Below are 6000 nucleotides of genomic sequence, written 5' to 3'. Positions count from 1 at the left end.
AACTACTTCAAAATCTTGTCAAGGTATGTACTCATTGAAAAAACTTATCAAGTGTCTTGATCTATCTCTATAGATCTTGATGCTCAATATGTAAGCAGCTTCACCGAGGTCTTTCTTTGAAAAACTTCTTTCAAATATCCCTTATGCTATCCAGAAATTATATATCATTTCCAATCAACAATATGTCATCCACATATAATATTAGAAATGCTACAGAGCTCCCACTCACTTTCTTGTAAATACCGGATTCACTGCAAGTCTGTAACTCTGTATAAAACTGTATGCTTTGATCAACTCATCAAAGCGTATATTCCAACTCCGAGATGCTTGCACCAGTCCATAGATGGATCGCTGGAGCTTGCACATTTTTTTAGCACCATTAGGATTGACAAAACCTTATGGTTGCATCATATACAACTCTTCTTTAAGAAATCCATTAAGGAATGTAGTTTTGACATCCATTTGATAGATTTCATAGAATGTGGCAATTTGATAACATGATTCAGACAGACTTAAGCATCGCTACGAGTGAGAAAATCTCATCGTAGTCAACACCTTGAACTTTGTCAAAAACCTTTTTTTTGACAAGTCTAGCTTTGTAGATAGTAACACTACTATCAGCGTCTGTCTTCCTCTTAAAAGATCCATTTATTTTCTATGGCCTGCTGATCATTGGGTAACTCCACCAAAGTCCACACTTTGTTCTCATACATGGATCCCATCTCTGATTTCATGGCCTCAAGCCATTTCATGGAATTTGGGCTCATCATCGCTTCCTCACAGTTCGTAGGTTCATCATGGTCTAGTAACATGACTAGCATACCACTCTGGTGCGGACCGTACTCTAGAAGACCTACGAGGTTCTGTAGTAACTTGATCTGAAGTTTCATGATCATCATCATTAGCTTCCTCACTCATTGGTGTAGGAATCACTGGAACTAATTTCTGTGATGAACTACTTTCCAATTCGGGAGAAGGTACAATTACCTCATCAAGTTCTACTTTCCTCCCACTCACTTCTTTCAAGAGAAACTCCTTCTCTAGAAAGGATCCATTCTTAGCAATGAATATCTTGCCTTCGGATCTGTGATAGAAGGTGTACCCAACAGTTTCCATTGGGTATCCTATGAAGATGCATTTCTACGATTTGGGTTCGAGCTTATCAGGTTGAAGCTTTTTCACATAAGCATCGCAACACCAAACTTTAAGAAACGACAACTTTGGTTTCTTACCAAACCATAGTTCATAAGGCGTCATCGCAACGGATTTTGATGGTGCCCTATTTAAAGTGAATGCAGTTGTCTCTAATGCATAGCCCCAAAACAATATTGGTAAATCTGTAAGAGACATCATAGATCACACCATATCCAATAAAGTGCAGTTATGACGTTCGGACACACCACTATGCTGTGATGTTCCAGGTGGCGTGAACTGTGAAACTATTCCACATTGTTTTAAATGAAAGGCCAAACTCGTAACTCAAATATTTTCCTCCATGATCATATCATACAAACTTTATTTTCTTGTTACGATGATTCTCCACTTCACTCTAAAATTCTTTGAACTTTTCAAATGTTTCAGACTTGTGCTTCATTAAATAGATATACTCATATCTGCTCAAATCATCTTCTGAAGGTCAGAAAATAACGATACCCGCCACAATCATCAACACTCATTGGACCGCATACATCGGTATGTATTATTTCCAATAAGTCACTACCTCGTTCCATTGTTCCGGAGAACGGAGTTTCAGTCATCTTGCCCATAAGGCACGGTTCACAAACATCAAATGATTCATAATCAAGTGATTCCAAAAATCCATCTTTATGGAGTTTCTTCATGCGGTTTACACCGATATGACCCAAATGGCAGTGCCACAAATAAGTTGCACTATAATTATCAACTTTGCATTTTTTGGCATCAATATTATGAATATGTGTATTACCACGATCGAGATCCAACAAACTATTTTTATTGGGTGTATTACCATCGAAGGTTTTTATTCATATAAACAGAACAACAATTATTCTCTGACTTTAAATGAACAACCGTATTGCAATAAACATGATCAAATCATATTCATGCTCAACGCAAACGCCAAATAACATTTATTTAGGTTCAACACTAATCCCTAAAGTATAGGGAGTGTGCGATGATGATCATATCAATCTTGAAACCACTTCTAGCACACATCATCACTACACCCTCAACTAGTCTCTGTTTATTCTGTATCTCCTGTTTTGAGTTACTAATATTAGCAACTGAACAAGTATCAAATACCCAGGGGCTACTATAAACACTAGTAAGGTACACATCAGTAACCTGTATATCAAATATACCCTTGTTCACTTTGCCATCCTTCTTATCTACCAAATATTCAGGGTATTTCCGCTTCTAGTGACCATTTCCTTTGCAGTAGAAGCACTCAGTTTCAGGCTTTGGTCCAGCTTTGGGCTCCTTCACGTGAGATGGAGTAGTTTTCAATGGTGAAAATCACTATGTTGATCATATCTACTATATGATTCACGCTCGACCTTTCGGTCTCCAGTGTTCCGAGGCCATATCTGCATATGCTAGGCTCGTCAAGTTTAACCCGAGTATTCCGCGTGTGCAAAACTGGCTTGCACCCGTAGTATGTGAATGTAGAGCTTATCACACCCAATCATCACGTGGTGTCTCAGCATGAAGACCTGTCGCAACGGTGCATACTCAGGGAGAACACTTATACCTTGAAATTTTAGTAATGGGTCATCTTATAAAGCTACCGCCAAACTAAGAAAAATAAGATGTATAAAAGATAAACATCACATGCAATCAAAATATGTGACATGATATGGCCATCATCATCTTGTGCCTTTGATCTCCATCTGCAAAGTACCGTTATGATCTCCATTGTCACCGGCATGACACCATGATCTCCATCATCTTGATCTTTATCAATGTGTCATCACATGGTCGTCTCGCCAACTATTGCTTTTGCAACTATTGCTATCGCATAGCGATAAAGTAAAGCAATCATATGGCACTTGCATATTATGCAATAAAGAGACAACCATAAGGCTCCTACCAGTTGCCGATAACTTGAACAAAACATGATCATCTCATACAACAATTTATATCTCATCATGTCTCGACAATATCACATCACAACATGCCCTGCAAAAACAAGTTAGACGTCCTCTACTTTGTTGCTGCAAGTTTTACGTGGCTGCTACGGGCTGAGCAAAAACCGTTCTTACCTACACATCAAAACCACAACGATTTTTCGTCAAGTATGTGCTGTTTTAACCTTCAACAAGGACCGGGCGTAGCCACACTCGATTCAACTAAAGTTGGAGAAGCTCACACCCGCCAGCCACCTGTGTGCGAAGCACGTCGGTAGAACCAGTCTCGCGTAAGCGTACGCGTAATGTCGGTCCAGGCCGCTTCATCCAACAATACCGCCGAATCAAAGTATGACATGCTGTTAGCAGTATGACTATTATCGCCCATAACTCACTTGTGTTCTACTCGTGCATATAACATCTATGCATAGACCTGGCTCGGATACCACTGTTGGGGAACATAGTATTTCAAAACTTTTCCTACACACACGCAAGATCATGGTGATGCATAGCAACGAGAGGGGAGAGTGTCGTCCATGTACCCTCGTAGACCGTAAGCGGAAGCATTATGACAACGCGGTTGATGTATTCGTATGTCTTCACGATCGACCGATCCTAGTACCGAATGCACGCACCTCCGCGATCTGCACACATTCAGCTTGGTGACGTCCCACGAACTCACGATCCAGTAGAGCTTCGAGAGAGAGTTCCGTCAGCACGATGGCGTGATGACGGTGTTGATGAAGCTACCAACGCAGGGCTTCGCCTAAGTACCGCTACGATATGACCGAGGTGGATTATGGTGGAGGGGGGCACCGCACACGGCTAAAGATAAATGATCAACTTGTGTGTCTATGGGGTGCCCCCTGGCCACGTATATAAAGGAGGGAGGGAGGAGGAGGCCGGCCCTCATAGGGCGCGCCCAAGTGTGGAGCCTCCCACATGGAATAGGAAAAAGGGAAGGGAGAAGGAGAAGCAAGGAAGGCGGCGCGCCCTTTCCCTTGTCCAATTCGGACCATTCATGGGGAAGGGGCGCGGCCACCCTTGAGGCCTTTCTCTCCTTTCCCGTATGGCTCATCAAGGCCCAATACGAATTCACATAACTCTCCAGTACTCCGAAAAATACCCCAATCACTCGGAACCTTTCCGATGTCCGAATATAGCCTTCCAATATATCGATCTTTATGTCTCGATCATTTCGAGAATCCTCGTCATGTCCTCGATCTCATACGGGACTCAGAACACACTTTGGTCATCAAATCACATAACTCATAATACAAATCGTCACAGAACGTTAAGCATGCGGACCCTACGGGTTCGAGAACTATGTAGACATGACCAAGACTCATCTCCGGTCAATAACCAATAGCGGAACCTAGATGCTCATATTGGCTCCTACATATTCTACGAAGATCTTTATCGGTCAAACCGCATAACAATATACGTTCCATTTGTCATCGGTATGTTACTTGCCCGAGATCTGATCGTCGGTATCTCAATACCTAGTTCAATCTCTTTACCGGCAAGTCTCTTTACTCGTTCCGTAATGCATCATCCCGCAACTAACTCATTAGCCACATTGCTTGCAAGGCTTATAGTGATGTGCATTACCGAGAGGGCTCAGAGATACCTCTCCGATAATCGGAGTGACAAATCCTAATCTCGATCTATGCCAACTCAACAAGTACCATCATAGACACCTGTAGAGCACCTTTATAATCACCCAGTTATGTTGTAGCATTTGGTAGCACACAAAGTGTTCCTCCGGTATTCGGGAGTTGCATAATCTCATAGTCATAGGAACATGTATAAGTCATGAAGAAAGCAATAGCAATATACTAAACGATCAAGTGCTAAGATAACGGAATGGGTCAAGTCAATCACATCATTCTCCAATGATGTGACCCCGTTAATCAAATGACAACTCATGTCCATGGCTAGGAAACATAACCATCTTTGATTCAACGAGCTAGTCAAGTAGAGGCATACTAGTGACACTCTGTTTGTCTATTGTATTCACACATGTACTAAGTTTCCAGTTAATACAATTATAGCATGAATAATAAACATTTATCATGAATTAAGGAAATAAATAATAACTTTATTATTGCCTCTAGGGCATATTTCCTTCAAATACGCTTTCCCTGCGTGAAGCGGCTTCAAAGTAGCCCGTCTCCACTTACGGTGTTAATACCCCGATCCTAAGTCACACCAATCTAGCATGTAACACATCATATCACTTTGCGGCCTCACGCACGGTATTCCCACGGCTGCAGCCTTACCTAGCCCAGGACCATTTGCGCCTTTTGGCTCACGTATATGATTGTGTCGTTAGCATCCATATGACAAAACCCGGGCTGACATGACTAGTCATAAACCCAAGGTGACACAAACTTATAGGGACAAACATACATGACCCAACAATGCACGTGTCGGTCAACAGCGAGTGTAACCGGCCTGTAGCAAGCTATCAGGACTCCAGTGAACACCGCGTGACATTTCCCCGAGGGGACAGATAGGAGCAAAGAAGGACGCATGCCGGTCAGTCCATGTGTTTCGGAGCAGTAGCGAACTACCATGGCTCGGTGGAAGCACTAGGAGGCATTTTCCCATAAATAAGGATACCAAGAATAAACAACTAGGTGTCAGATGCCACACATACCAAGCATTTCAATAACATACACACAATATGCTCGATATGTGTAGATAGAACATGGCATCACAACATAACTCTACGACTCAAGTATTTATTAAAAAGGCTCCGAGGAGCCATACATAGCATGATATTACAAACATGGGTCTCATGAGTCATGACCCAACATACAAAGTCATGCATACAAGCAACAAGCGGAAGCATAACCATGCCTGAGTACAGAAAACTACAAAAGAAAGGGCT

This window comes from Triticum aestivum, chromosome 1B (assembly GCF_018294505.1).
Source record: "Triticum aestivum cultivar Chinese Spring chromosome 1B, IWGSC CS RefSeq v2.1, whole genome shotgun sequence".
Taxonomy (NCBI): Eukaryota; Viridiplantae; Streptophyta; class Magnoliopsida; order Poales; family Poaceae; genus Triticum; species Triticum aestivum.
The sequence above is the reverse complement of the archived record's forward strand: the minus strand, read 5'-3'. Positions refer to the sequence as shown.